Below are 9,220 nucleotides of genomic sequence, written 5' to 3'. Positions count from 1 at the left end.
TTAGCCTGTAGCGCATTTATTTTGGGGGATAGATAGATAGTTACAGCTGTCGAAGGATAAAGTTATGTACCTACCATGTATAGAAGAGGTTTGTCGCCGAAATATGGCTATAATAATTTTAATTTATACAATGGTACCTTTTCATTTTAGCATGATATCTATTCTAAGACTTATACCTAAGGCGTACAATATATACATACTACACAACTCTTCAATAGCCATGCAAATAGGTACGAATAAAGCACATAGCTGAATACAAAAGCGAATACAGCATAAAATAAAAATCGCATTGTAATCCGGTATTGGCCGTAGATAAGGAGGGTTTGTGACAAGGCAAGAATTATGTGCTCCAGAGGGCAATTTTTCTTTCCCGGGATTTATTCTCGTAATTTATTGAGGATCTGCCTGTATCTGGTCTAACCTGCGCGGGGGTCTAGTTATTCTAGCAATTAAAGAAATCTGGTTAATAATTAGTGAGTTTTATCAAGCAAATATGACGTAAAAATTTGTTCATTACATTACTTTTTTAATGTTTTATTTATAAAAGTATAGTAATTTTATACATTCACATAACTTTTAATATTAACTTATTTTGATAGACAATCCGTACGTGAATATAAACGGCCGGCGTATTCGCTCGTTCGTCTCTACCTTAGAAAAACACCGTATCAGCGCGTCGATCAAATAATATTCATATGAGAATATAACACTTATTTTTTGCAGAGCGTGCTTAGTCATGAATTGTGGTGAAAAGTGTTTCTAGTACCGACATCGAGAGTCGGCTTAAACCAGTCCCTACCCCTCGACCGCAGTCGTAAATTTAGGGTTTCATAAAACCAGATCTGAGATAAGACACAGTGTAGAGAGAGCCCGGATCAAATGCGAACCTTTGAATTGCCATAGACAATAAAAATAACGCCAGCGCATCTGCTGATACATTCCGCGTCCTCGCCACAAAATTTGTCGTGTTTACATAAAATACGCGGCGATAGCGATCGAGGATTCACCAGAAATCGTGAAAAAACGAACGCGTCATTTGCAAGCGCACTAGCAATATGAAACGTACGTATGCGAGCAAAAAATCACAAGTAAACTGTCAAGAGGCACACAAAAGCGCATTATGATTTTAACAAGTTTCTGAATTGTTCGACTATTATGAGGCGTGTATTAAGCCTCACCAATAGTCAGGGTATTTGGGCGCCTTTGTGGCTCGGTATTGACAAATAACTTAAGAATCACTCTTAAAGCAAAAATAATGGAGGATTAGTGTTGAAAAGAAAGTTTTTTTCGTAGTACTTTTAGAGATGGCGCCATTGGCCCGGTATTGCATTAATCCCTATCTGCTCGGCTCGAGCCTTCTGTTTTCTTAGTGAAAGTATTGAAAATATATCAAGTGGAAGTTTTGTAAGGAGAAAAGAAGTTGCGTAACAATGTAAAATACAATGATCGTTCGCTTCAAATGTTTCGCTTGCGTAATTAAAATTTGTACGAATCTCTGTTTGGCATTCGAGACTTTCTGTCATCGAGATGGTATCGCGGCACTACGTGTTCGAGTGGGCGATTTCGCTAAACTACGACTTATAAAATTGACATCAAAGCGTCGTATTCAGCACGAGAACGGGTTACAGGCAGCGTGTCGGGGACATATATTTAAAGCTTCAGTAGATACGGGTGCAATAATTTTGACAATGACTAGCAGCCTTACCCGGGCGAGGCGTAGGCGCGGGGCGCGGGTAGCGGGGGGCAATCTGCGCACTAAATCACGCTACGAATAAAATTTATGGCGCCGAGATAAAAACTCGCAGCTTTTCTCTTTTACGTTCCTTCCCCGTCCGTCCCGCGCGCCTGCCCCCTCCCGCGGAAAATCCATAGGGATTTTTCCAAGTGTTCCAGCGACGGCGTGTGTGGGGTCGAAACGATTTTGTTTTATGCTTATTGCCGGCTTGCGATGTTTTGTTTTCTAAGTTGCAAGATAAGGGATTGCTGGCGAGATTGTGTTCTTAGTCGGACTAGACGAGGAGGTTTTCTGGTCGCGTTCTCGCTCATGTTAACATCTTATGAGTTGAGGGAGCGAACCCTTTTGCTTAGAAGTTGTTCTTAGCTACATTACTTCATATGTATAGTGCAATAATATTTAGTTTTAGTTGTTTAGATCAGCTGTCTCTTGCTGTCGGAGGCCAAGACCCACTTTGGGGTCACCGCGCCAGATAGTAAGTAAGTATGTTTAGATCATAAGAAAATGATCCTAGTAGAATTTCAACCTTAAAACATACCTACTTTGAATTACATAATAAACAAAATATGTTTGGGGATTAATGCAGGTTTTTATTCATAGGTTTCTAAAGCATTCAAGAAATTTTGCATCTTATCTACTTTGAAATTAATCAAAAATATTGAAAAGGTAATATTTTCAATTTGACCTTTGCATTAAGACATATCTGGATATGCAGCTGCAGGCTTAGCGTCCTAAGCCGTATTTCTAAAACTACGGATTGAGACCACAGCAAAAAGCATCACATTCACATAATTCCGATTGTCTTACTTATCAGTACTCAATCAGTGTTTACATTATTACAACGGCCTGATCTCCGTCAAAATAATGTCCCTATTAGACAACAAAACGTTTTCAAAGGAACTACAACAAAAAATGACAAAAATATCTACGCCAAGCGCAGAGATTACTCGAGAGCAAGGCCATCTGTGGATATTGAGACTATCTCACACGAGACGAGACCTTATCAGCCGATCTCGGTACGATTTTGTGAAAAAAGCGAAAGAAAAGGCTCCCATTTATAGCTGAAGAACCATAGAGTACAGCGCGCACGCCACAATCGCATTAGGTCGGCGGCTGTCGAACGCGATGATGATTTGAATTTCCATTGTTTATGGTGGCAGACATGTGTCAAAGTTCGATCGGAATTTAAATTCGGCTCCTTTGTTGTGTGTTTTTTTGTCGAGTTGTAAACACGGCGCAGTGATGTTCCAATTTGGTTTGGGAGGTTGTATCTATGACTTTCTTGTTACTTTGGTAATACTTTTGACGTCGGTATTCCGGATGAATAATTACGAATCATCCTCGTAAGGCCCCCGTTTCTTACTACACTACCTTCTTGTGTTTTTATTTCAAACAAGATTCGTGCTTAAATCCAGTTGGATGTCAGACACATTTCCTGCAGTCGGAACTTCAAAGCGAGCTAGCATCTGGTAAATTACCAAACTCGAAGCATGAGCGAGGGCACGACACAAAGCAGCGACCATTTTGTTCCGACACTTTTCAAAATTGGAACGTGACGGTTGCAAGCGCTGTCGACCAGAGACAATGATATGAAAAGGAAAAATGTAAACGGCCCTACGTTAAGCATAAGCATCGCTCAGTGCTATTTTATATGTGCCTCGTTGCACGTAGGCAATTATGACGTGTTCTGATTTTATTGTCAAGCGCATGAGGGTCGAGAGTGGCGTGTGTTTGAATAGACTGTTTTGCTGTTTTGGTATTCAGAGATGTTAATTTAAAAGTGCGTTCTTGAACCCTTTCAGAGGCATTGTATCTTTGTGTGCTTTGTACAGAGATGGTTTATCAGCGTCGCGGGGTACATAAGTACTGTTTTTTCATTCAGTAATGCTTTTACATTTCAAAGGGGTTAAATGTTATTCAGACTGGCTGCCCGCTTAGAAAACGTGTGGGTGTTTGGGGGATTGGAAAATACCTATTTAGTTTTGTTTGAGTGAACACACTGAATTTGGTTTGCGCTAATGTTCTTAATGTAGATAATGTGGTTAACATCCGTAACATAGAGGAAATTCTAAGTGTAGGTTGTTGGTAGGTAAAATTAAATATCTACCATCTTATGAAAGTACTTCTGGGGATATAAAGAAGAATATATGACTTGAAAATCTTGAATGACCGGTTGGCTCTGGCTTGGAAGGCAGGGCCACTACCAACCAACCATGGCTCGTGGGTTCGATTCCCACCCGGGGTAAATATTTGTGTGATGAATAGGTATAGATGTTTGCTCTGTGTCTGGGTGTTAGGTAATTATTATCTATATAAGTATTTATTTAAAATTATATATGTATGGTTTCCATAACAAAAGCAAAAGTTTAGTTTGGGATCAGATCGTGCCGTGTGTAAAAATTGTCCTGAAATATTTATTTATTTATCTGAATTAAAATTAAGTCTATATTGGCATGTATTGGTATAACTTTTCTTGTGTCTAGTGTTAATTAGATATAAAATAATCTATAATATAAAAATGAATCCCAAAATGTGTTGGTAAGCGCATAACTTGAGAACGGCTGAACCGATTTCGTTAATTCTTTTTTTATTATATTCCTTGAAGTACGAGGATGGTTCTTACGTAGAGAAAACGTAAATATGTACCACGGGCGAAGCCGGGGCGGACTGCTAGTGTACAATAAAAATGTGTGTAAAAATATTTAAAAACAACCCAATCAGTAGCGCAGACTAGCGGAGACTCACTTGATGGTAGGTGGTACCTAGTCGCCGCCGCTGCTATTCGCAGATGTAGAAAAATTGCCCTCGTATTGCCGGCTAAAACTTTCGATCGTTAATTTTCGATTATTATCGGATCGGAAGCTTTGAGGATCTATAATAAAATAAATCAAACATAAATATTATGTAGAGTACCTATAAAATTTTACTGAGTTTCATTAATTGGAACTGAGTGAATTTAGATATCTACCAAAATAAAAAATTAAATTCCTCATATATTATAGGCAACTTAATGAATAACACATGAGCTCGATAGGTTCGTTCGCGGTATTTTATAGGCAGAGTTAAAAAAGTAGAGCTTTGATAAAATTATAACTAGATATATTAAATAGTGAAAACCTCTGCAAAGTGCTAGTCGAGTCAAGTAAAATTTACTTGACTCAACTATCTTAGATTGGTGTATTTTGTATAAAAAAAAATACTTATCACTTTGATTGAAAATAATTTAATAGAAGACTCAATATACCTACCTACATAATATTATGACAGTGTTTTACCCATCCTTACATCCTACACTTATTTTAAAAAAAATTTTGAATTTTTTTACATTGAATAAATTCTGTAGGTAGGTACCTACCTACTTATGTTGCGTCATTTTCTTAATATTACCTAATTGTAGGTATCTCTATAGAGTAGGTAAATACCTAGATAAAACTGCTTTCCTTATTACAATTATCTATATCTAAATAAATTAAGTTTACTTACGTACGTAACCTACCTAATATGTAGGTATATGTATTTAAGGTCAGATTTTTTTTAATGAAATAAAGATTTTAACTACATAAATATACCTAGGTAGATATTTTACCGGACAAGAAATTAAAATTCTAGGATAGATAAAGATGAGATTTATTATTCAAATAGTTGAATTAAAATTATATGTTTTATTATCTAGGTAGATTTAAATTACATACTTTTATACTTACCTATAGCTGTACGTAGTTACCTACTTCTAAACAACATTCATAGAAAAACATAAAACCCCACACACAAAAATAACATCAAATAAAGGGTATTTTTAAAACAAATAAAATATCTCTACATTACCTACCTATCTAATAAATAAATTGTTAAATAATATAGAGACATCTACTTTTAAATTTCAGTATTTTTGCAATAATAGCCTACTTATATTATTTAGTATTTACTACATAGGTAGAGTTGAGATACATAAATATTGTAGAGCTAATAAATATATACCTAAATATATGTATTTGTGTAATGCAATACAATTATAATAATAAACAATGATAATAACTGTATGATTTAATACATTTCGATTGAAGTTTATTTATTTATGACGAATAGAACAACAAGTTAAAAACAACATGAAAGTTCTATCAAAACCAAGCCATGGGTGAAGTGTAAACATTTGAAAACATACATTCGTACAACATTAATTACACAATTATAACATTAGTGAATTATGGGCGATCAATCTCAACAAATTGTAATTGTAGAGTCAAATATACGAAATGCAAAAAACGCCATCGCACTCCCGCCATCCATCAAAGCGCGAAAGCGACTGACGCTGCGCACACAGCGACAATCTCCCGCCCAAAAAGAGAAAAAGAAAATTTAAAAGTGTACACTCCCATCGGCCCGCCTTCGCCGGCCGCCTGTGAGCCGCAGCCAATCCTGAGCGGCTGCGCTCAAGCGTCGCTCGCCACCGCCGACTCGCTCCGAGCGACTCCGACTCGCGCTCACAACAAAAAATCATACGACTGGTTTAGTGTCGGGTTGCGTCCCATCGATGCCGCTTCGCGTATCGCGCTCACTCGAATAACGGCGCGCCTGCGCAATATGGACTAAATATCATCCAAAACATCGTTCCAATCTCATTCCTAAATTCATTTACACTAGTGACCTGTGATATTGCATCAAAATGAACCTGCGGACGGAATGGAGCGCATTTCAGTGTTGTTTATCAGGCCAGCGTTATTTGTGATTAGTGATAGTGATCGACAATTAAGTGATACCCAGCTGATAGGGACATTTTAGGTATGTATTATAGTATTTATAGAATTCAATAGAAACGGTCTTTAGATTAGATTATACAATCTAGAGCTGGTAGAGATTGACAAGAAAAATAAAATCTCTACCCCTTAATAAATTGCTTCAAAGTTTATTAAAAGTGGTCAAAGTAGAGCAGTAAAAATTTTGTTATTTACATTTAATTATAATAAATAATATGTAAATGAATATTACAATAAAAGTAAAGTCAAAACAAGCAATAAATCAAAGGTAGAGCTGCATACATCAATTGCTCTATTGGATATATTTTCTTATATGAATACTAAATACAACACCATACCATGTTAAGTTATTAAAAATTATATTATTCATATAAATATCTAAAAAAAATGATAGTTATCAATGAAAATGATCATAAAATAATTTTACATTGCAAATTGTGGTAAATATCTCTATCCGACGGCACTTTAACGGTAGCATGTAGGTAAACAAACAAAATATTCAAAGTAATATTACCCACATATGAGTTATTTTATTTTCTATAGATACACACTTATAAATTATTCAATTATTTGATATCTTAATAGTAAGTTTAATTCCTTAATTGAATGATTAAGTTACTTATAGATAGGTAGGACGTAGGTATACATGACACATACCTATTGTGTATCTACTAATAATACCTATCATTTTTTGAATATTTCACATTGAATTAAAAAAAAACTTAAATTTATTTTAAATATATTAATTAAATACATACATCATAGATAACCACCCAGAGTGTTTAACACTATAGGTGTTGTTTATAATATTTATCATAAAAAAATAATTTATAGCCAAATTAATATGTTTTTACTTTTTATCTAGTAGAGCGAGTTAAATATAAAATAACGATTATTAATTGAAAATAATAAAAACAAAAAAGGTACATAATTACAATGTAAATATATTATCACTTATATAATCTGAAAGTATAGGAAAAATAAAATAATGAATTCATACCTAGACCTATAAATGCATAAATTATCCAATTAAAATTATAATTAATTATTCTTATTATGTTTACCTAAGTAATTAAGCAAAAATGATATTATAATTTTATTGATGTGTTTTTTATTGTTTTTTTATTTTGTAGAACTTAAAAAAATAAACTGGAATTACAGCTTCAGGTACCTATATTAGGCAATCATTTAAAATGTAATCATAGCTAGATCAAATATATTCACGCAGATATTTTAATTTAGTAGGTATTTATTAGGTTGTGAGAAAAACTAAAATTTATTATGCAATGACATTTACAATGTAGGTAATACATTAGCCCGATGATTTTTTAACATTAATGTGCTAAATCTGATGAAAAGAATATTAATAGATAGATTTATTTTTTGTTATATTTAAATGAAAATAAGGCAGACTTTATCGTTAGTAATAATATTTAAATTTATTAAGATAAACATCTTGAGCTGAATTTAAATAATATTTTTATGAATTCTAATGTTGTCAACATGTTATTGCTTAGGTATTTTCATAATTTATATGAATTGCATAAGCAGTTGTTCTTTGCAGCTCTACTTATAATAAATTGAGGGTATTTATATATTACATTTTTAAATTATAAAGGACTATTGGTAGTTGATAGATACATAGTAACAACGCTAAACTCAATATGAAGTTATGAGTAGCTGTGTAAAAAAACTTGCATTGCAAAAAATATAATGTGTAGGATGGTAGGTAATAACAGTCTGAATTTATTTTGTAATAGCTACCCAAATATATTTCTTACATATGACATTAGGTTTTTTAAGATATCATTGAGAATTGAGATGTTTTATAACAATATATCAATATAATAATATACAACACATGTAACAGCAAAGATTATTGAACCTAAAAAAGCGTGTATGCATCGTTCATGTACACGGAGCAGGTTTGTAAACAAAAACTTATGTATTCCGACTAGTAATACGAATAAATACGAAAGCACAAATCAATGTCAATGTCGGATCACTGTTTTCGTTCTGAAGCGCTGCATTTTCGGACGTTACGATTGGCCGCCATGACAGTTCGCGTTCGAAATTTGAATGCGGCCGATGCGCAAACGACGATTAGCATTCGATAAGATTACACATGTGTGCGTTACGTGTGTTGAGATTTCCGCTGGAGATACCTATGTAGTGGATATCCTGTAGGCTATTCTCAAATAATAGACTCAAAAAAACATTTATTTATTAAATAAGACTTCTTCTAGAAGCACTTTTGAATCGTCATTACATATTTTCAACATTTACCACCGATTCGGAAAGCAGTTTCTATGGAGAAAAACAGGCAAGAAACTCCATAGTTGCTCTATCATGTCAGTATTACAATTTAATTTTACAAAATATGCAACTATATATGTAGCTTCTCCATCGAACGACTACAATTTAATAGGTATGTTGATAAAGCCATGAAAAGCAAAAAGCGCATACCGAAGTACCTACCTACATAGTTAACGGTGAAGTTACAATAAAAATACATTTAATTAGGTACCTACCCTTTGCATTGTAACCTTGGCTAGAACGTTTTGCGAGTTCGCGCCCGCAGCAAATTATGATATTTAGGTAACCTATTGCTATCTAAATGTTATAATGCTTCTGGCTGTTAAATGAGTTGCTAAACCGCGAAATATACACTTAAATAATAATTTAATAATATGCGATCAAATGTCGTAGGAATCTGTAAAAATAAAAAGCT

The 9,220-nt window shown here is 34.2% G+C and overlaps 1 protein-coding gene across 2 annotated transcripts in view; it reads left to right on the top strand.

Annotated features, from left to right (window-relative positions):
* The first annotated feature begins 6,218 nt into the window (after positions 1-6,218).
* Positions 6,219-9,220, top strand: part of LOC149904435 (GATA-binding factor C-like) — a 78,528-nt gene continuing 75,526 nt past the window's right edge. For both annotated transcript variants that reach the window (XM_090107197.1, XM_090107196.1), the window contains exon 1: positions 6,219-6,514. The gene's annotated coding sequence lies outside the window, so the exon portion shown is untranslated. The remainder of the gene's footprint in view (positions 6,515-9,220) is intronic.

This window comes from Colias eurytheme, chromosome 11 (assembly GCF_061535395.1).
Source record: "Colias eurytheme isolate Ceu_HAF_F1 chromosome 11, ilColEury1 Martin Lab GWU primary, whole genome shotgun sequence".
Lineage (NCBI taxonomy): Eukaryota > Metazoa > Arthropoda > Insecta > Lepidoptera > Pieridae > Colias > Colias eurytheme.
Note: the sequence above shows the minus strand (reverse complement) of the source record. Positions and strands in the feature narration are given on the sequence as shown.